A 24212-nucleotide genomic window follows, 5' to 3' on the forward strand; every position below is an offset into this window, starting at 1 on the left:
CAAATTGAGGAAGTTGTTTTCTTAATGAAAACAAAGTTTAGGGGGGGAGGAGCAAACAAGACAGAAACTGCAGGCAGTGTGCTTTCTGAATCAGGCTTTACACTGATTCCAAAGTGTAAAAAAACTGACGGCAGCAATTTTTCAAATGCAACAAATTGATTCATTATTGAAGGTGAAAATCCAACTCATAGGTCACTTGTGTCAGGTGGAGCTAATTCCACTGCATTTGATCTTGCACATTGAATGGGAGAGAACAGAAGCAGGTCGGGCACACACATTCCCACCAACACACCTGGGAGTTGACACAGTGCATGCACAGTCTTGTAGTTATTTGCTGCTGCATGAGCAGGGGTTAGAGGTGACTTGCATAAGGGCACCTTGAGCACCTCCGGAGATGTCTCATTTTTTCCTTACCCAGATTATTCTTCCCCCCCCCTGCTCATTTCTCTGATGAGACCACCCCAAGGTCACAGAATGGAGGGGGGGGGGGAGAAAAAATGATCTGCTCCCATTTCCTACTCCCGCAGTGACTCACATGAGACTGCTTTATCACTGTCAATAGCAGCTCACAGGGGCTTGGCATCGCTTGTCAGCCGTGCTGGGACCTTGGGCACCTGCGTCAGTGCTCAGAGCCCCCCCGCTGAAGAAGTGGGCCCACTCGCTGCTGCTGCTGCCTGGGAGGCTGCTGTGCAATAACGCACAAGGAAGAGGAGGAGGAGGAGGAGGAGGAGGAATAAGAGGGGGGTGAAGAGTCCCTTCCAGCTGTCGGGAGCATCACTGACAAGCTGCTCGGTCCTCCCCGAAAAACGTGCGCGTGTGTGACAGATCACCGCTTCCCGAACCAGCCCTCGGGTTCAGGGTTTGCCGCTCCTGGCCAGCGCCAATCTGAGGTGGGTATAAGGAGGGGGCGGGAAGGTTAGTTTGAAGAGGGCAGAGCTTTGCGAGAGGACCCCCCCCCTCTCTTATATTATTTCACCGCTGGTGAGGAAAAAGAGAAAAGAAAAAAAAAAACAGTGGAGAATAAGAGCTGAGGGAGAAATCAGTCGGACCCATCGTCAGAAGCTCATTAACTCGGAGAGAAGAGGAGGAGAGAGGAGGAAGAACACGCCGCTGATACACTGCTGCTGGTGAGAGGATGCTTATTCTTTTTTTTAACATGCTTGTCATTAACCTGCGCTATGTGTGTGTGTGTGTGTGTGTGTGTGTGTGTGTGTGTGTGTGTGTGTGTGTTCCGTGTGACGCGGGGAGGGTTTGTCAGGTTTTACGCACATGTCCGCGGCATGGGCACGGTTCGCCAATGCGCGCAGTGGCACCGTTTCATGCACATGCAACAACTGCTGTTTGTGTTATGTACCGCAGTGTAATTGATGGTTTAACAGGTCTCCCCCCTGTATGCTGCTGCTGCTGCTGCTGCTGCTGATGTGGATGCGGTGTTGCGCGTCGTTCACACACTGGAGCCTGGTATGATGATAAAATAAAATAAAGAAAAACACTTCGCTTGGGAATTAAGTAGTGTTTTCTTTTCTTTCTCTTTCTTTCCTGTTATTGTGGGGACGCAGTTCAGGCAATGGCGCTGTTAAATGTGTTTTGACTTGACTTGTGTGGACTGGTGGACACAAGGCGACACAATGCGACACACGGCGGCGGCTCCAGATGGAAATTGTTACTTTCCCGTTAATGGGCAATTACAGGACGGCGCGCGTCGTGCGTCCTGCACCGGTTTTTTTTTTTTTTGTTCTTTCAAATTCCTGCCTCCTGCTCCTCTGACCCTGGATCAGTGGACATCCTGTCAGAAAGAAGAAAAAAAAAAAACAAACATCCGCAACCAGTGACAGAGGCTAACTTAACCTTGGAACAAAGCCCCCCCACACCACCACCCTAACAGCGCAGGGGTCTGGCAGCTGTCTGCGCCCACCACCCCCAGTCCACAGCACAACAACACTGCCAGGAAAATTCATACCGGTGTCTTTGTTTGTCTTATAACATTAGAGACTTTACTTGAGAGCCGAGGGGAAACAACACATATTTATATAAAATGTTAATTTCTCTTAATGGTTGAAGCTAAATAGATGTGAGAGACACAATCCTGCCTCTCTCTCTCTCTCTCTCTCTCTCTCTCTCTCTCTCTCTCTCTCTCTCTCTCTCTGCTTATCCCTCTCCCACTTTATCTCTTTATCTCCTCACCCCTCCTCTCAGCCACCGACTACATTTACCATTATTCCAACTATTGACCATTTTCAGAATGAGACATTATTTTGATTATGGTGTTTACAGAAGGGCAGCATGGTGATGGTTAGCGCTGTTGTCTCACAGCAAGACGGTCCCTGGTTCTAATCCAAGTTTGGCCGAGGTCTTTCTGTTTGCTTGGGTTTTCTCTGGGTACTGAATTGACCGTAGGAGTGAATGTCATGGTTGTTTGTCTCTGTCGGCCCTGTGTGATACAGTGGACACCTGTCCAGCGTGTACTCCGCCTCTCGCCCATTGTCAGCTGGGATTGCTGCCCCTACTCCCCCCTACTCCCCTAGGAGGTTGGCTAAGCAGTGTAGATAATGAATGGTATGCATGATTACATGAGTTGATAATATAGAATATCCCATTCATATTCCTGTTCACGTGTCACACAGCATGGTCTGATCATGGCCCATCATTACGTACAATATGTCCAACATTCCAACGACCTTCTTGCAAATGTCACAAATGCAATGTTAGCACACATCCAAACCCTTCATAATATCCATTTCCCCTCAAAAGCACAGCATAACTATGGTTTCTCCCTCACTCAAGAAATGTGACTTCTTCATAGCACCATCCCCTGCACAGGCATCATCAAGTATGTATGTTGATGTTGCAAAATACAGTGAAAACTCCAATAGGACGTTATAATGCAGTTAAGACGTATAAATGTCTACATAATGAGACTAAGTTCAGAATCCTCCCCATGTCTTAATTTGATGATTGCTTATGACCTTATTCAGGTTAAGGTCCTCGGAAAATGCAGTTTACATGGCAGTGTCTTATTCAGAGTATCGCTGGGTTTATATCAGAACATTGGCAACCATGTTCACAGTAGGGTGTCAATGGCCTCGTAAGATTTTGCCAACATCCAATGTGTGGAGGGCAGGCTCTTTATCATCACACCCAAACAGCTTAAATAATTCAAATAACATCAAACCCTCTGCAGAGGCCCATGCAACTGTCTTCTTAAAAAATCGTGTGGAGTCGTGTCAACAGAGACCACATGAGCACGACCCGCTCAGAATTACTATTGCATTGTTGTTTACCTTGTTTTTTTGCCGCCCCCCCAAAAGGGAACGGGGTGGCACATGAAGGCAACAAATGGTTTTAGCCGTGGAGAAAGGATTGGCTGGAGTCCCCTGACTGACTGACTAAGCACCTATATGCTCTTCAAGGTGATTTGAATGATGCATGTGCGTGGGAAGCGTGGTGATCGGTGGCCCTTCTCCAGACAAGATGCGCGTAACAAACAATCCTGCTGGTTCTGCATATTTAAAAAGTACTGAGGTGAAAAATGTGTGCACACAGGCTTGACACGCAGATATTTCACATGAGAAGGGGCAATGATGTAGCGGTTATTTGCTTAATCTTTTTCCTGCTTCTCAAGCAGCCGGTGTCAGAGGCCATGGTCTGGGTTTAATTAGTGGCCATCATCCAGGTCAAGGTTAAAAGCTGTCATTCACTCGGAGGATCATTTCCCACCCTCTGCTCCGTCTGTTGCCGGCCAGTTGCCACATTAGCAGGAGACCTTTCCCTTCACATCTCATATTTCAGTTTTTTGACCGCACCTCACATTTGATGTCATGCACAGTCATCTGTGGCAGCCTACCCCCCCCCCCCCCCCCCCCCCCCCCCAAGCCATCTCTCAGTCTGCGCTCTACACGCTTCATAATGCAACGACTCCCCAGACTCGTGAGTGTGACCACAAGTAAATGACTTTTCCCAGCCAGTTTCTTCATCTGTCGAGACATACGGAGCAGTGAGGGAAGGGAAGCGACATCAAACTTATCGGGGTTGTGTCAGGGAGAGCAGATTCTGTTTGAAGGAGAAGGTGTTATCTTTTCCCGGGGAGGTACATTATAGATACGCCGTGCTCCTGCATCTGAAGTGGCGTGATTAGAGGATCTGTTTGTAATTGCTAATCTTCGGGTTCTGCATGCAAACGCAGGGCAAATTGAACGCATGGCGAAGAAGACAGAGGCAGATTGTTGCAGGGATTAGCATTTCTATATATTGTTCCTCCAGGCACAGTATAAGGGATGACGCAGTAAAAAGCAAAGTATCTCAAATTATTTGGAAATGAATGGGAGGAATATCTTCCAGAGTGTTAGGGGAAAGCCCACGTTAATGTATACATCCTGCTTTGGAGACTAATCAGTAAACACACACACACACACACACACACACACACACACACACACACACACACACACACGCGCACAGTGAGAAGCTTGTTTTCGAGATGTCAGTGTGTGCTGAGATCAGCCACACAGCTCAAGTGGAGATGGGACCACAGCGTAAAGCGACTGGCTGATGCTGATAATGATACCGGCTGACGGGTGGTAAAATCACGAGAGCCCTCTAAGTATGTTGGACGACTGCGATCATGTCAGTCATGACCAAGAAGCTCTGAGGGGAAATTTAGAGCTCGGCTCCACACGGGCAAAGATGATGAGAAGCGGAACAAAGCAGGACAATGAGGAGGCTGCGTTAATACAGTCAGGGGAGAGATGCAGACACACGAACACCTCGCTGCTCCAGCACAACCAAACATAATTTGCAGTGAAGCAATTGAATATTTTAAGGTGTGCGGAGGACTTCTGCATTACTCCGAATCTCTCAACATATACTCACTGCCTGCAAGAATTTCACTTACCTCCTTCATTACCTCATTATTTCCCCATTTATGTGCAGGAGAGGAGTAAGATTAATCACTGGAGCTCCATTCACACAGGAATAATGTTACCTCTAAACACCCACTGATTTATGATCCTTTATGTCACTGGCCTTGAGCCTTTACACATTTTCTGCCAAATCTGTGATTTGAGTGAAAAAAATCCTCAATCCGACGACTTGCATTACTGATGCTGGCAGAGACAGAGGAGTCGTGACAACAATGTTCCCATGCAAATGTACATCCCCGTCATTTAGGGACTAAAAATCCGCTTGGCAAGACTGCATGAAACGTTTTCAACAAGTACATTAGGAGCACAGAAAATCATCGACTATTGTTTGATGAACGACCGCGAGAGCCTGTGCAACAGTTGCGTGGTTACCACGTTCACATTGTTCACGGTAGATAATCGGTCAGATCAAATTTGTCATTTTTAAAATATAATTTTGCATTGTACTTCAGTAGCTGTAGTATACTTGCCAAAAAACAGATTTTCAGGTAGAGAATGTATTTGTTTGTGGAACATTGTTGTGGTTCAGTCAGCTTTTCTCCAAATGAATCCGTGAACTGTTCCATTATCACTACAGATTTTAACCTTTTGTACCTCACTCTCTGTTTGTGCAGCGTAGGAAGGAAAATAGCAGGAAACCGCTGTTACAGAATCACATCCTAAAAACAAAAACAAATATCAGATATTTAAGTGAAGCTTTTCAGATTGGAACAACTGGAACCTGCATTTGTGTTGGAATTAATGTCTCTGTATTGTATTGTATATAAGACAAGTGCAGTGCCCATTTTAAACCTGCCTGTTCGGGAATGGGCTGTTTGCTTGGTCTTTGGTGATGGTGGAGTTTTCTTTCTGAAACTGTTAAAGTGACCTGCAGTAATTCAGTCAAGGCAAGTAAAGACCTGCTGCAGGACTCGGTCCACAGACAGTCAGAGACGTATTCCCACATAGGTGACTAAAGGTCGTACAATGCCAGCTTGATCGCTCTTATTTCCCCCCACTCTCCTAAACCACATGTCTGTTCTGTGCTGTGAACTTTAAAGGTGACAGGTTAGTTAAACCTGATAGTCAAAATCTCTCCAGTGCCAGAAGGGCCCAGGAGCCTGGAGCCTCTGGGCCGACAATAATGGAGAGGTAGAACGACTGCAGGTCCTCAGAAACCCCTGACGCACATTCAAGACCTGAAATGTTTTTTGACGACGGAAGATAAACGCTGCATTTAAAACTGTAAAAACCTTCTTAAATCAGTCCAATCACCCATTAATGTGATGGACCGGCATTGAAAAGGAATTAAAGCATTTAATATTGGACGTTTGATTGAAGCTGGCAGAAGACTAAAAGGTATTTTAAAGTCAAAGACAGTGAGCGGTCAGGTTTTTGTGCCTGGTCCAGATTAGTTGAGAAATGTTGCTGGCAAAGACGGTGGGTAATAATTTTGTCAAGAGAGGTTGTGTGGCACAAACTGCAGTTAAGTGTGCTGTGACGTGTTTGTGATTGCAGAGGCACAGACAGTCAGAGGATTAAACCTTTTACATGGCTGCTAACCTCCTCTACATGATGCCTGGCGTTGATATGGAGAGAGGTGCCGAGTGGTTTCTGGGATTTGAAAAATGAGAGAAAAGCTATAATTGTCTTAGAAATATTTTTCTAATGGACCTGTGTCACCATTGTCCCGAGGGTGTCATAATCTCCGACACCAATTATTTTTTTACTGCATCGACAAGGAAACTTGCCTCGTGGAATGTCAAGACATTACCAATCAGTATGAGGCGCTCAGGAGCACGTATATGGTTTTCTGGTTCTTTTTGCAGCAGCCTGGTGTTCACTACACAATATTTAATCAAGAAAAACAATTCACATGTGATTCTGCGTTTGCGGCCCGCAATGAATCTTTCCAAAATTAATTTGCAGTCCTGACATATTCCCTACCGAGTGGCCATCTGCTCCCATCAAAGTGCAGAATCATAAAAACTAAATAATCAACACCAGCATGGAGAGAGCATGGACCAAATCTGACAATGCACGTAGATAGCACCTCTTGGGTTGGTACTGTTGCCTGATTTGGCTTCCTTTCATCCTTTAAAGGGATAGTTCACAAATGAAAATTCACTCATCATCTACTCACCACTATGCCGATGGAGGGGTGGGTGTTTGAGTCCATACAACACTTCTGGAGTGTCAGAAGTAAACTTTGAAGTCAACGGTGGCCGACACTTCAGAGGTAATAAAACCACAGAAACAACATAACATGCCTCCATACTGCTCGTGTGGTGGGATCCATGTGTCCGCAAGCCCCAACATTCATATTCCACTCGAAACGAGGTCATTTACACTGTGTTTTAAGCCTAAAAGTCCACTGGAAGTGGCTCAAAAAGCGGAAGTAGTGTGTCCGAGAATGCACCTCAGAAGATATCAGCTGACATTTAGGCTGAAAACAAACTGTGAATGACCTCGTTTCAAGTCGAATATGAACGTCGGGGCTTGCGGACACTTGGATGACACCACACGAGCAGTATGGAGGCATGTTGTGTTTTTCCTGTTGTTTTATTACGTCTGAAGTGTAGGTCACCATTGACTTCAATTGTATCAGATGCAGCTTCTACAAAGTTTACTTCTAAGACTCCAAACGAGAAGAGTTTCCATAGTCCATTTTCCGGTGAACTATCCCTTTAAGACGTTTGATCTCACTGGGAAAGCAGTGGCCTTAAGATAACACAGCGTTGATCATTTAAAAAGGTCCAGTGTGAAGGGTTTTTCGTGGCACCTTGCAGTGACATGGCAGCTGCAACCATAGACTGTATACGAAGATGGACAACATGTCTCCACTTCCCTCTATGCAGAGATAAAGCCATATGAACGCTGTCATCTTGCACCGAAGACGCCATTTGGAGTCAGAGACTGCACAGAAACGTTCAGGGGATGCAGGGTTGCGGAGCCGTCATGTCGTCCATCTTTATACACAGTGTCTGGTCGCAACTAACTGAATATCCCTCCACTCATCCTTCTCCTTCCAAGCAGAGTAAAGAATGAAAAATTAGCGGTGCAACATGGCAGATTTCCGTGGAAGAGGGCTCACGATGTAGCTGTAAAAAGCTCATTAAGAGCAAATGAAAGCATAACAATTCTTAGTGTCAGGTGATTATACACTAATGAAAACACAACTGTGAATATTATATATCTAATTTCAGCAAATACATCTCCCTCAATCCTGCACACCGGATCTTTTAAGCAGACTTTTTCCAGAATAAATTACCAAACACTCATGAGTCCCAGGTTCTCGCTTGTGCGGATTTACCGCTTTTATTTCTCATATATGATAATAAATGGAAAATGTTCCGGTCGGGGACTGTTAGCCAGAAAAACAAGCAATTTGAGGATGTCACCTTGGGATTTAGGAAATTATGACACACATTTTTAAGTATTTTTCTGAAGTATTTAGGACTGAACAATTAATCAAGAGAATACTCAGCAGATAAAGAGCTAATAAAAGTAATAGAGTAAGAAGGTAATAAAAGTTTGCAGCAGCTCCAGTGGACAATAAAGTCAGAGCCTACCTTTTACAGGTTCAGGTTTGAGCCATGTAAAAAGAGACTTCATCACAATGTCAAGCAGTCAGTTTTATGACATAGTCTATGCAAAGGACTCTAATATTTCTATGGTAATTCAAAGTATTTCTGTACAGAACACAACAGAGACCATAAGTCTCAGCCTCGTCTTTATGCCATACTCTAATATGGTGTAGGTTTGATGATATCTGTGGAATTATTAGTGTTAAATGCATAAGGGGACGTCACAGTTTAAATTATCAAATAAATAGTTCATCTAAATAGTTCAACGATCTGATCGTCGGCATTTACCACAGTAAATCTGTGAGTCAAGGTTATGATGACTGACGAACCTAAAGCTAAAAAAAAAACTATAAAGCCTCAATAAACAGAAGAATCCATGGGAATATGGAATCCAAAACCCTGAGATCAGACATGGCAGCAGGGATGGCCAAATAAACAGAGATGATAAAAAAAGAAGGTCTTAATTCCGACGTCAGTGTGCTGGAGGCTCCCTCATAAGCTCAGCACAGAAACGGCATGGTCACCGTTCAGCTTTAACCTTGACATGGAAACTGTCTGGAGGCTCCTGTATGAGGATTTGGGGCCGGCCGTGCAGGAATCTCAACTTCACAGACAAGCTGTGGCCGGGTCAGTCTACGAGAACATAAACATTATCAGCTCCTGAAATCGATGATGAAACAGTGAGAGGTGAGAAGATGCCAAAGGAGGGAAGGCGTGATCCTCACTCGCTGCTTTCAAAGCCTCACTGCAGCATTTTACAGCGGTGCTGTGCTCACACTGTAGCAGTGTATGCTGTCGTCATTGTAAGCGCTTCAAATAGAAATGTTGTGGCTTCTGGAGATAATGTTTCTATCTGAGCTATTAAATATTCAAAGTAGGCTTATAATAGGGATAACATGGTCAGGGATAGGTTAAAACACAGCACTCTGGTTAGGTGCCAAGGGGGTTAAGAAAATGCATTATAAATGTCATGTAAATTATTCTTTAAAAGGCTAAATCTGGTCAATAGGTAAAAATTGTTGAAGTACCTACAACTCAGGTTGGGCAGAGGAGCATTGATTTTTACCTCCACCAAGGAGGTAATATCTTTTTTTGTTTGTCTGTCTGCTAGATGGCAGAATTACTCAAAACCTACTGGATGGATGACCAGGAAACTTGGTGGAAGGATGCGTTATGGGTCAGGAGGAAGGAACCCATAACATTTTGGTGTGGATCAGAATAAATGGGCAGTTTCTTTCTGTGCAGTGTTTACCACTAAATGAATTGAATCTATGGCGGTTGCGCTCGTGCATCACTCTCACTAAAGAGTTAAAGACAAGTTCTCGTGTGAGAAAACTGCATTGCATGTCACTTGTGGTGACGCGCACAACTGCAGCTGAAACTGTCTCAAGATCTTAAGTTTCACCTGGCTGGCACCAGGCTGCCAGAGGAGTGTTTATGGATGTTATGTTGTATCCTGCGTCAAAAATACAAACTACACATGAGCTGCAGTTTTTTAAATGCACTAAAAACACCAGAATAAGACCTTTAGCGCAGCCATGGGGCCAACTTCTGAATTCTGATCCAAGGTAATCGTTAATGGGGCTACACTTAAACTCTCTTACAGGCCCAGCTGTGTCCTGCACACAAACAGCATTCCTGTCAGAGCAGTATCACTTTGATCTTGTATCTGCTCAAGAGTGCATGTTCAGGATGGTCTTTAAAAGCAAAAACAAAACTGATCTTTGAGTCTGTAACTGAGTATTTTGAGGTGCACAAATGCAAAAATCTATTGAAGGCACAAATACCAGTCAGACAAAAGGCAGGACGAAAGTACACGCTCGGCAATCAGCAGGGATGCCACCCTGATGTCGCTGAGCTGGACAGCCAGACCTTGGTTTTGCCTTGATGCATATCCATGGACATCACAGACACACGAGCGGACAAGTCTGTCGCGCGCCGACACCCACCTTGAACAAGTTTGACTGCATGCCAAGAATGTGAACACACTTATCTGTGAGGACAGGATGACTTGCAGCAGTGACCGCCCCCCCCCCTGTCACAGGTTAACGTGGCCTTTTCCAGTTCTCCTTCAGACGGACAGAAACTCGATAATGTGATGCGTTTCTGTGACACATAATTCTGTTGTGTAAAGTTTCAACAAATAATTATAACGAGAAGAGTTTTCAACCATATTTCAGGCTAGGATTCACCCATTGCTTCCTGCGTCGAGTCAGTAACTTACCAGCCCTTTTCCAAAAGGTGGCAATAACTGCTGTCTATTTCAGGCCAACCTTGGAGCCCATTGGCTACTGTCTAATGACTAATTTGCCTTTTGGGTAGGGCTGGGCAATTAACCCAACATTTTTCAAAACCGACATTTATAACCTCTAACCGACCTAATTTTGCTCATGTCGGTTAATTTGGTTGATATCTACCCCAAAGCGTGCATTCACGAACTGTGTGGTTTCCGCTACGGTCCGTGCTGTGTCACCCTGCTGCATGTCCTCCCTCCTCACTCCCCCGCTGACCTGCACTCACATTACACATTCATAATAAACACCAACACTAATCAGAATTTATAAGGACACGTAGGCTTCAGGACTTTAGTTTGTGTTTGACGAATCACGTATTTAAAAACAGGAGAGGAGTTCCTCCTGCAGATTATGACGCAACGAGTTGTTTTAACTTCATTGTTGGAGAAGAAGAGGTGCAGAATTGCTTGTTGACCGAAACTGAGCAATGCACCGAGGGAAGCTTCCCATGGGGGGGTTATAAAATAATCGTTCAGTAATCGTAATAGAGGTCAAAGTTTGAAGTAATTGTGATATTGATTTGAAGTCGTATCGCCCAGCCGTACTTTCGGGCTTTCATGGGGATTCCATTGTAGACAGCCAAACCAAGACTTCTGTTTGCCATACACTGTTTACATTCCCATGAGTCCATACAAGTTGCACATTTCTCACATCGCACAAAACACTACACAACAGCAATACTTTTTGTTGGTGTTTTAGGTCCAGATGACATTTTGGCTAATCTCTATTAATAGCAATTTGCTTATGAAATTAATTTGAATGCAGAATGCTAATAGATTGCTTTCCAATTTCAAGCACTTCCTTTGAGGTCAGTTTTAATAATTAATTAACCTTTTTGTTTAATGAGATCCCAGCAACGTTTTTACTTTTCTAGTAACCGTGTACTGGCCTCATTCAAATTCACTGGAATACAAAGCTTAATCATCATAAAAGCAAAATTCAAATGTGGAGTTATTTTTCCTCCCTCGGTTTTATAACAACCTTTTTTTAATGTTTTTACTCCTATTTTCAGTGTAACAAACCTGATTTTACTTGATTTTTATTTTACCAATAAGGCGCGCACACACACACACACACACATACACACACACACACCCATTAAAGTGAAACGAGTAGGGCCTGTTTAGTGTTGTGTATGAGTAACGCTCAGGGTTTTTGAGAAGGAAGTTTGTCACTTTTCAATAATGGATGAGGAAAGAAAGGCATACAAATTTGGTTCGAAGCTGTTGTTGGAGTTTTGAAGTCCTATTATTGGACTATTGAAATAAATAGTTTGTACCGTTGGCGATACTGGCCAATATTTAACAGAATGACAGAAACTATTAATCAGTTTGCCAGAAAAACTTTCATTTTACAATCTCGCCAGTATTGACTGTATCCACTGAAGCAGGAGTAAGAGTGTGAGTCTTTCCATTGTATTAAAACAGTGCCAACAGTTATTGGACAGGACAAGGGCACTCTGTTTATAATCATCAATACCTTTCAAAGGGCGTTTGCATTTATCAAGTGCCACACAGGTCACAAATACATGTTTTACATACAGATCAAAGATACTATAAACAGATTAATCCACAATGTGTAAGAATCAATCATAAATAAGTACAAATAGCTGAAATAGCTCTTTTTTTTATAATTTCCATGTAAACACCTATGTCATGTTGGATTATCCGGCTCGTCGAATCTTTTCAGACCAGCAGTGTCTGGCATTTGTTCAGTCTGACAGTGATTGTGTTTTTTCGAGTCGATAAGCATCTTGTCTGAAGACACTGGTGACAGAAATAGATTCACAGTTCCCCGAGCTTGTTTAAAAACTAGTTTGTCACTTATCTTACACATCTATTGTTAAGATTGAAGGCAGGATTGAATGATGTAACACAGCAGTGTCAGTGGTGTGATGATGAGTGTGGTGAGTCTGATCTGTGCTCTGCTGACTGTGATGGAACACTGAGTCCTCGGCAGATGCCGGCAGGTGTGGGAGTCAGCGGCTGAATTCAGTTATCACTTTCACTGATAAATGCCCTTTAGAAAGCCCAGGATTCTACATATTGTAGGCCTGCACATTATGTATCTATACCTGTGTTTCCCATTAAATATCTTGCCTGCCATATTCACAGTTTCATAATGAACCCAAAACACTTACTTACGATAATAATAACGAGATAAAAGAGATCTTTAAATAGGTGTGTGCAGTGCTATTTGCCGTGTGGTTCATACCGTTTTTACTGTTCAAGCAGATAATCAGACTTCATAGTTTCAATTTAAGCTGTGCCATTCATCACAGTTCTTTCCCTCAAGCTAGAACTCACTCTTAAGTCTGTGTACCTGTCACTTGGACTCTGTTTCATGTGGGATGGACCTTTGTGCGTGTGCACTCCTGTTACTAAATTAGATTAAATTGATTCTGTATACTCTAAATTATCCATATTATAGGAAAACCAAGGAGTTATTATCACTGATAAAGTCTAGTTTGTCACAGTCATATTTTCCTCTGACTGCAAAGAATTTAAATTGTGTGAGGCTGCCCAGATTAGAAACCAGAGAAACACTCATCAGTGTGTGTGTGTGTGTGCAGATTGCAGGAGCACTGGAGCTTATTGGCCCCACACTCCAGTCGTAGCTTGAAACAGAGTGGCATGAACGCAGCTTAACTGAATCCTGCTCAGCCCAGCTGCAGTCAGTCACACTTGTTGTAGTTGTGTTCATCACAGTCTCTGCCCAACCAGCAAACTCCACCAGAGTGATACGTTTCTGCACCAGCAGTCAAAGCTGCTTTGATCACCAGAATCACTCTCACCAGTGTGTCAGCCTGTGCAGCAGTAGCAGCGGCAGCAGCGGCAGCAGCGGCCCACACAGAGCACACACAATCACGCTCGTCACAGATACTCTGTCACACTCACATGACGCAGCCGCGGTCCAAGCAGCCGGCTGCACTCTCTGTCTGCCGCGATTGGCCATAGCTGCAGCCAGAGTCGAACTCACCCTTGCTGCGTTCAGCATCGCTGTCGCCAGAAACGTGCTTACCTCAGCCACAATCAGTCATGCTCACTGGAGTGCTGCACAGCCTGAGCAGCTGGCACTGTACTCTACATGAGACCAAGCAGCCATAGTTGGAGTCACACTTGCCAGAGGCGCCCTCACAGCTGCCATCATTCACACTAAGTGGGATCTTACTGGCCCCACAAAGAGCCCCAGTAAATATCCCATCCACAAAGACTCACAGCAGGACCCAAAGCTGATCACAAGCTTGTTCAAAGTCACACTCACCTCATCCCAGTGGAAGAAAAGTGATTTTCATCGAGGCCGAGGAAAAGATATCTGAGAACGGTGGAGGATAATGGAAAAGCTATGAATTTATTTACGTGCATGTACTGACATTCACAGATAAAAATTTGAATATATCTTCCATCATCTGCGTGGTGTAATGAGAGGGTAATGAAATTTGATGTGCGTCTCTGGATTTGTGGGATCCACATTTGCAGTGTAAGGTCTTCTGCACAGTCCCTGCTCTCGAGATAAGATTAGATTTTTCTTGCAAGCTTAATGTATTTCAGGCAAGACCACCACCGTTGCCTGTGGCCAACACACCGACATATCTGGCTGAGTGTTGATAAGTTAAAAGATGAATTGCCTGTTCAGTCAAGTGATTTGTTTGATATACATGTTATCTATAATAACATCTATGACACTGACACACCCGCATTTTACGCGGATTCCCTATATTTCAATGAATTTCAATGAATTTCATTCCAATGTCCAAATAGATCACATTTTTGGCATGTATTAAAAAATTGAAAACATGCTGTGTTTTTCACCCTTACACTGTTTAAATATTTACAGTGTTTCAGTCAAGCGTTCAGTCACTTTTACCAAGGTTTTGATGCCCTCCGTAAAATCTGTGACACATTCAGATTTTTGTTTTGCCATCATCTGTCTGTTTCATGCAGGAAGCTGGAGCTTTACCTCAGCCACAGATTCAAAATTTATATCCAGAAATAAAAAAAAAGGCTGTTGCTGCCGTCATCATAAACATTTACACCATATCCATGTGGTTGTAATACACATCCTTCACTCTTTACAGTATTGACCTGAATGAAAAAAAAACAAGAAAACATATTGAACACAATTTCTGGCTAAGTGCTGAAGACAATCCTATAGAGCTTCAAGGTGAACCGCAGCGTAGATGTTTGATTTATGGTTTAAATTATTCTGCAGGACCAGTCTAGTGCATGTGCTGAACTCTGCTGCTCTATGTATGGTTATTACAAGAGAGTGAAACCTTGCATTCCAATTACACGTGGGCTATATAGCTGTCATTTATGTTAGTAATGACCAAAGCTTCTCCTGCCACTGAATTACCAGGCTGCCTGTGAATACTTTGCCTGTTAGTGTGATCGATAGCTTCTGATCAAGCCACTTCAGGTTCTTAAGTTGGATAGATTCAGTGACGTCGTGTAAAGGTCTAAGAATACATAAGCAGGGTGTAGTGTGTAAACAAACTGCGGCTGTGCATTTTCTAAATTGATTTTCTAATGTACTTACCAGTCTTTATCAACATTTACCTTGAGCTACACACCAAGATGTGTTTGACCAATGACCCACAGCAAAATCCATCTGATTGTGTAGATTGTACAGTAGCTTTACTCTACAGCTCGGCTCGGTACTGCTGGAGAAGCCAGCAAGAGATCACGCTACACTTTTGAAAAAAATGCAACCGATGCATTCCACCTCCACCCATTGGCCCTCTTGTCAAAGAATGAAATTGGTCGTGTTTATCACAGTCCTGCGAGGCCCACAGACACCAGCTTTTTTTCCCCAAACAACTTTATTAGTGATGGTAATTGGGCTGTGAAGAGGATCTCAACAAACCCTGAAACAACTTGCCCAACCCTACCTTTAAGTTTAGAATTGATACCTTAGCAATATCAATAAAATCCATGTAACTAGATACTTGTGTACTGCAGTGGTTGGCTGTCCACAATATGTTGAACTTGCTGAAAATTCTCAACCGAGTTTGGTTTGCGTGGAAAAAGTCAAGGGATGACTTCATGACAATTCACCCCGAGGGGGGGATATGAATGTCTGTTCTAAATGTCATGGGAATCCATCTCATAGCTGCTCAGACATTTCACTCAAACTTGCAAATGTCAACCCCTTGGTGGCACTGTAGGAAATGTTAGGAGATCACCGAAATCATTTGGGTTTATCATCTGGGGCACATGAACGTCTGTGCGAAATTCTCTGCCGGTCTGTCTAATCGATGTTGAGATATTACACTGGATAAGTGAAAACTGTGACATGCTGGGGCTCTGGAGCAAACCGTCAGAGGCCTAATCTTTTGTCTGAGCTAAATTTAAAGGCAAACCGGGCCAATTTTTTATGGGACATTTCAGCCCTGGACCAAAGTGGCAGAGTGACTCAACATGGCTCTCCATTAGTTCACGCTGCAAGCACGGACAAATTGCTGCACAATCAGGAGCGACAGCGAATAAATGTCGGGAGAGCAGCTGACATGTTCATGCACAGATCATCTTTGTTCCAATAGTGATACGAAGTGATGTGGGAAGCATTTGATTGATGGCAGTGACATGGAAGTCCCATCGGAGGATAAACAGCCCATCTCATGTTCTCGCAGTGGTGCGTCTTTACTCGGAGAGACACCACAGGACCCGGCAGACATGATGAAGTCAGACGGATGTTTGCACTGTGCGCCCTCTTTATGTTGCTTTCCCTGTTTCTCTGGTGACTTTGGAGGATTATCTGCCAGTCTCGTGAATGGACTTGCTGAATTGAAATATTTATGCGGTTACATTTTTCAGACTCACTCTATGACCTAGATATGGCTTTGATTTGAGTCAGGGTGGACTAGGTTAAAGGATCACCAATTAAATGGTGCTGGAGATAGATTACATTTTTTTCATTTATGGCACAAATGATTTCTTTACAATTTCCATTTCTATACGCTACTTTTTACCTTTTTTGGATCAACCAGGCAGATGATACCCTTCAGACTTAAAACCGCTACTGACTATTGGCTGCACAAAGGACCACAAACTGAGACCTCCTGTGCTTGAGATGTCTGAGTTTATCGGTATATTAAATAAATGGTTCATTACAAGATGGAGATTTCAGAGAAGATCGGTGATGCAGTCGGAAAACTTATTTAGTAATAATGAATGTATTTTCGTTCAATAGATGACTTTAATGGCAGATACTTAGTCTGAGTACATAATGTCATTATTTGAAAGATAGCATTTTGTTGATAGCCTTTTACTTCTTATTTTAGGTTCTGGATATTACTTTTCCAATTAGTCAGCGTTCTCATGGCCTATACAGCTTATTATTTTTGGTTTTTACGATTAAGACTTTAGTCTGAATTTCATATCAAGGACTCAAAATCACATTGGCTCTAACGTCCACACTCAAACTCAACAATGAGGAGCTTTACGGGGCCGGCAGACCCCCTTGGGTCCAAAGCAGCCCACCAAGCAAAAACTGAACAATCGCACAGTGGTGAGATACAACGATTTTTGAAAATGAATTAGGTGACCAGTCAGCAGGTTAATGAAGAAACAATTATTGCCACCGCAAACAAGTGGAACCTGCTGTTAGCCATGAATAATACCGGAACCCTCAGGGTCAATTAGCGCGGGGCATCATCAATTCACATGTGATTTCACAGGTTTCCAGCAGGCGGAACAATGTCGTTTTGAACAGGGGTCCACTGTGGCCCGGCTCCAAGAGGCTTTCAACCTCATTGTTCATTTTCACCTGCGAGTTCAATCTGCCTGCGGGTACTGTGTCATCTCATGCAGTATGCCCGCTCTCCCTTCCAAATGCATATCTCAGTACTCCATCTCAATTCCTTCCCACTGCCATTTATCCACTGCTATGTTATTGCTTGCTGTATCTATTAGATGCATTTTCTCGACACCCTCATTTGTATTCCCATTGCATCGTTGCAGCAGTAGGTTACCATGCTGACCCGCGATATAATTCCCAGCGCCGAACCAGGCTGAGTCAACGTCACTGTGAACTAATTGGCTAAATATGTGACTAGGCAGAGGACAGGAGAGGAGAGTCATTTTTAAGAGTCTGACAATGTTCTGCTCGGGTTATTTTGCCTTAAAGCTTCTGTATAATGTAGGAGTCACTGTCTTATTAAGTGTAATCCAACTCCAATATCCCCATTCGTACTTGTATCTAAGATACGAGTCTTGTTTCCTTTGCTTAAATCCTGCGTGATAATTAACTGTAAATGGAAAACTCAAATGCTTCCTTCTCTGAGAATGTTTTGTTCGTGGAGGCAGCTGCAGGAACGTTAACAGCCACAGATGTTGCCATGCAGCCAACTCCCACTGAAATAAAACAGTTTTTTTACATTTTTTTGCAAGTGGATCAGTTTTAAATTTTGCATGGATGAGAGGAAGAAAAGACAAATGCGGCAGATGTGAACTTTTTACTCTTACAGCTGCAGGTAACATTTACTCACTGCAGAGTGCGCAAACCTAACATCCCAAGCAAGACATGCATGCTCCCCTTTATTCTCTGTTACATGGAAACATGCTTGTGCTGCACAAAGTCACAGGTTTTGTTCAAGGTTGTGTGTTTTCACAGCACAGGTCTCCACCTTAATGGAAATGCACCATGAGCACTGGGCCAGTGTATCTTTCTTCCCATTCCCTTCCTTCTCACTGTAAGCCAGCTTGGTTACCCCTGCTAATGGGCAAAGACTTTGTTCCAGCTGTAATCATAATCCATTGAGGAGATGCAGAACTTGTCACAGTCTGAACGGAGATATTAATTTCCGCTCCATGTGGGACCCCGCTCTGCCGGCCATGTAATGCTATCAGCTTTGAAGGAATCTTGTCTGGTTAAGCCTCATACAAATGTGATTCTGACATTCATTTTCTTGCTAAGAAGTGCTGGGAGGAAATGTCTTTTCAGAATAAAATTCTGGCAGTATCTTTGGGTTACTTTTGATGCAAATTATTAATCAACAAAATTAAATTGACTAATAATTGCAAAAATGTCCGTATGTGGATGGTATATCTTGAGAACCATTCCTCTCATTGGCTTCGCACTTGGCATGTGTATTGCTAAGGGTCCAAGGAAGTGCGGTATTGAATTTGGTGTAATTTTGACATACGATACTTTCAAAATCAATAAACTATGAACAGCTTTTTGTGCTGCAGTGGTGGTGCAGCTTCAGGGTTCTGTGGACTGAGTCCTACAGTCGGTCTGTACTTTACCGCGGTTCAATCACTTTTACAGTTTCAGAAAGAAAGCTGCAACCAGCATCACCACAGACCAATCAAGCAACCTATTCCAAACAGGCATGTTCAGAATGGGTACTGCATTAATAGTCTTCAAAGAAAAGTTGACTTATTATTCTACCTGTACTTAATAATCTAAAAATCATAATAACTGTTGAGTATTTAAACTCCAAGGAATCAAATGCTCCATTTACAGTATCAGTCACTGTGCACTTACAATGGCAATAGATTAGTCTTATGTTATTATTTATCATTATCAGGTAACTGTTGATTGCACAGTGTATGTTTATAGAATAATGGCACCATGAGCTTTTAGATCGATTCACTCTTAGCGTGCACTGTATCTTAGTGTTAGAACAAGTGCTGATTATGTTATTGTTCTTTTTTTCTTTTTATTTAATAATGCTTGATGATTTTACTCAAATTCGCATTTGTGGCATTTGCACCATTAACCTTACAATAGGCTCTTAAACTGTTAACAGGATGTGTATTTCTTACAGTTATTGCTCACATGTGGCTGATTTACTCTGCTGCCATTATGTGGAACGCTGCTATCTGAGAGGAGAACATAAAGATGTACCAACTTGGCCATTGGGAGTATGCTAAAGGTTAAAACAGTGCAAGGTCTGCAGTCAGCACTGTTGGTTGAGTTTCAAACAGTGGAACAAGACCTGAGGTGATACGCGTGCACAGGTGGTGAGTGCTAGAGAAGGTATTGCTCTCCACCAAGAATCCCTGATGAACTCTGACGGATTTTGCCCACGAGGCAGGAGCCCTGTCCCAGGTTTCAGTCGCTTTCCAGTGGGTTTTTTTTCATTTCGTAGCTGTAGTGACTTGTGTGCACATGAGCAGCTGTTTGGTCTTCTCTGTGTCTGCTTGTAGAAGTCACACTGATTTACATTATCCCTCGGATAAGATCTCTTCCTCCCAGTAGCGAAATGGGTTTTATGGCTGGCAAAATCACCCCATTAAGTTCATAATTATGTTGCATTCTAGTCTGGAAACAAAGCTTAGGTATTTTTCTCAGTTCCACTCTTCAAATTAGAATTATTTTAAGAATAAGAACTGATTGGAACCTGTGAATTATTTATGGAAAATATTGCGTGACTAATGGTTTGCGCTCTATAGAATATGGACTGTCTTTAATCATCAGGATTATTGTGTCAACACTGTTCATCGAGCTCTGCTGGTATCAGTGACTGAGAACGCACTCCAGTCGTTTCTGTGTTGTATACTTTGCAGATTTGATAAATGGTTATCAAATATTGTAGATTCAGCAGTATCTATAGAGAATAGCCCAGCTGTGCACGGTGTGTGCAAACATGCTCAACTGGGTAAACGTACAGATCTTATTCATTTGGAGCTTGACATGTGTGTGCTGTTGACGGCTGTGGTGGCAGTTTCTGTTTAATAATGATACTCTATTGTATAATAATACACACATAACATTGTCTCTCGGAAAGTTCAATTCTAACACCTGCAGGTGGGCTCACCCCACACAGCCACCTATTGTAACGTGTATAGAATGAGCACAGAGCATAGGAGAATCACTTCACTTATACAATCAGAAGCCCCTCCCTGCGAGGAGCCAAAAGGTATTCTTCAGCCTCTTGATGTCTGACCAGGTTGGGCAGAGTTCCTGTCTCAGATCTCCGTCCCAGACCCCTGGTGTGACCTCTGGTGTGAGACAATCTGTCTCCGAGATCCTCTATCTTCATTTACAACATCAAAAGACCCCAGTCCTGTATACAATGCAGAGTTCCCATCACCCATCTCTATCAGACACACTAAGTAACCCCTGCAGTGAAGCAATTGCTAAGACACACATGTGGGGGCCATAAACACTTATAGTCCCCTCTGCAACTTTTGTAAGTCACAGAAACACATTTGTTATCTACTTCTTCTAAATACATATCTGTTCTTATATTAAACATTACACAAATGCAAAATCTGCCATTACACGGCTTATAGCGATATTGAATCGAGGTGTTTAACAAATCTTTTTCATTCAGACACAGAAGGGACTGGGTTCTGCTCCCCCACTTTTACATGGGAAATACGAATGAACCTGAATGTCCCTCAGTGGCGCACATGCCTTCGCCAAGGTCCAACAGTCCTCTAATTTCAATCAAGCTGCACCAAACTGCAAACACTCATAGAAAAATCCTAGGAAAAATCTAAAAATGGTCTTGCAGTGTTAAAGAAAGTGATACAATAAAATCTGCTTCCGTTCCCTAAATGTGTCATAATGTTTTTTCATTAGGATTCATGCATAATTCCCTGTCTCGCAATATTATAGAGAGTGAAAAATAATTCCTGGATCTGCCTCCTCATCAGGATCCTAAACGACATCCTTCCATCAAGGTCCCGTGCCAATCCGCTCTGTTGGTTTTGTGCAATCTTGCCTCAAATCAAACCAACCAACGAGGAAAACGGACAGGGGTGAAAACATAACCTCATTACTGGAGGTAAAAATGGGTGAAATAGATCATGCGGTCCAGGGAGCACTGGGGACTTTGCCTCGGCAGTGAGATATCATGATGATATGGAAACCGAGTTGACATGTGGATGTGTTTAAACATCCCAGGACCTGCAGGAGCTTGCTCTTCTCTGCCGTCTCTGTTACTGTTCCATCACTCGTCTCCATTCTGCTGCTGCCCAGCCATGATGAGAGGTTAAGCCCCCGAACGTCTCGTCTTGTCAAGTATCAAGTCGTCGTCACCGTCACCCACAAGCACGCTTGGAACACATTTTTGTGTTTGAGTTTCATTTTACTTTTTGAAATAAAAAGGGTCTGAGCTTCTTGCTAATATCAAAATATAACAGTTTACAGTGCTGTGACAGTGTTTTGCTTTTAACCACTTTGGCCTCCTTTCGGAAAACCACATTTCTGTTGTTCCTGCTCCACTGTTATGTAAATTCACACACACACACACACACACACACACACACACACACACACACACACACACACACACAAGAAAAGTCCAAATCTGTCACTGTAAAAATAACTCCATCTGGTATGTTTTTTTATTAATTTCGTTATGCTAATAAACAGCTCCTGTGCGTCGACAAGTTTAGCACCGTTTTTCACCCCTGAATGTGCAGCCAGTGGAGACTGAGCTTCAAAGTAGCCTAGATCTCGGCCGAACCAGCCAGTGAGGTTCGACTGCCAAGTTTAGGACTTATAAAAACATTTATCAAGTCACTTCACCTTAAATTCAGAGGAGATCAAATATGTTTAGCTTTGATTAAACTGGACCATCAGGGCCACTTGGGCTTTTTCAGTCTAGTTTTATAGTTATTTCCAGTCCTTTGTTTGTAGACTCGCTCCGAACATTAATTAGCTAAGCCTTGGCACAGCAAGAGGAAATTGACAGCATGAGATTTATCTTTCCCCTGCCCCAAAAACAGCAACAGCTTATTGTCATGTAGTGCCGAGTTCATAATGGATCCTCGGTACTTTCATTACATGTCTGTGAGGAACAAACCGGAAATCTTGACAAATTATCACCGCACTAATACAACCGTGATGGGCCCCAGTGGAAACAGTTTTGCCCGGCAGCCCGGTGGATTGATTAGCTGGTAGTGATGCAGCGTATAATGATCATAACAACGTACATGTCCACAGTCACAAAACAGAGAGGAAGTGTGTCCTCGCTCATTACTGGTCCACCTGTGGTCCCTGTGCAGAGCATCGTCGAACAACTGTGCTTCCCAACCTGTTTGGCCAGACACACATATCCAATCACGTTGATTACCTCAGCCAAAGAGGTTATGTTTTCACCCCCGTCCGTTTGCTTGTCTAGAAGCGAGGTTTCGCAAAAACTGCTGGACGGATTACCACTTCCAATCCTGGAAGAATGCAGGATCGAGACATGTATTGACATTTTCACTGATTTCCCAGGGAATTATTCATGGATCTTGATTAGAAAGGCACATTTATGGAACTGAAATCTATGAGTGTGTGAAATTTGGTGCAGCTTGATGGAATTTAAGGGGATTTCTGGGCCGCGGCAGAGATATGTGCTCTACTTTGTGCCGTTCTGATGTTACACTACTAATTGTGTCAAACTGGATCAGTCAAAGTCATTGATACACTTGGCCAATCAGTGCTATAAGTTTGTATACTTTTTCTTGAGAAGCTTGACATTGTAAGTACCTGCAACCATCTATCCATACAGTGAGTCCAATAATAAAGCTGTTTCTTTAAGAAAGGCTAACCTTTTATCCTTTTATCCAACTATTTTAACCAATAGTCCGTCAACCTTATATTTAGTCATCTGTTTCATAGCCTTACTTTCAGCTACGTTATTTCAATTGTTTATCCATTCGCTTTATTTTGAGAAATTTCAATTATTTATCCATTACTTTTAACAATTTCATCATCAAATTTTGAGTTGTTTATTTCAATCATAATAAAGCCAAGCAAAATATTTTTTATTCATTACCCACTGTTAACTCTTTCAGCTGTTTATCTACAACTTTTTTGAATCCCCGGTTGGGAGCGACTGATCTCCACTCACTTTTCAACTGAACTCCACTGTATTTGTGAGACACATTTAAGCGTCAGTGTCAGTACGGCAACATAAAACTTGTTGAAATAGAAATGACTGAACTTCTACATACAAAGATAAACTGGATTACACCAATATTTCAAATGAAACGTGAGATCATTTTTGAAATCCTGTTTATGCATTTAGTTGAACAATGAACTGCAAAGATCACTGTGTCGACGCACAGAGCATGACCGTCACATCAAACAGTAGTGACGGGATTTAGGTCTATTTTTAGTTAACAGCCACTTGGATTACATGGCTATAGAGCTGTGTCCTAAATTCAACAATCACTCCAGTCGACAGTGTTTATTGGCTGATGAGGTCCCTTCCTTGACATTCTGGGGTGCACGTTAAACGCAGGAGTGGGACTCGTGTTTGTTCCACGGAGCTGTATGATATTACAGTTTGAGATTGCATCTGCTGTCTCCAGTAGGGAACTGCCACATCTTGTTTAAACACATTGTTCAGGAGCATAGTTGTCCAGTCAGATTACTCAGCTAATTTGAATCAAAGGTATTTGAAGCCTTTTAATTCTGTCAAGTGATAGCGTTACTCATCGCATATGCTTTTTTTCCCCCCCAGACAAAAGACGAACTGACAG

At 42.9% G+C, this 24212-nt stretch overlaps 1 protein-coding gene across 5 annotated transcripts in view; it reads left to right on the forward strand.

The window, feature by feature from the left end:
* The first annotated feature begins 538 nt into the window (after positions 1 to 538).
* The window catches only part of LOC117774437 (gamma-aminobutyric acid receptor subunit alpha-3-like), an 84989-nt gene continuing 61315 nt past the window's right edge, over positions 539 to 24212 (forward strand). The window contains exon 1 of one of the 5 annotated variants that reach the window (XM_034606862.1): positions 539 to 1127. The gene's annotated coding sequence lies outside the window, so the exon portion shown is untranslated. The remainder of the gene's footprint in view (positions 1128 to 24212) is intronic. The other 4 variants (XM_034606863.1, XM_034606864.1, XM_034606865.1 and 1 more) reach the window with 4 other exon arrangements.

This window comes from Hippoglossus hippoglossus, chromosome 14 (assembly GCF_009819705.1).
Source record: "Hippoglossus hippoglossus isolate fHipHip1 chromosome 14, fHipHip1.pri, whole genome shotgun sequence".
Classification (NCBI taxonomy): Eukaryota; Metazoa; Chordata; class Actinopteri; order Pleuronectiformes; family Pleuronectidae; genus Hippoglossus; species Hippoglossus hippoglossus.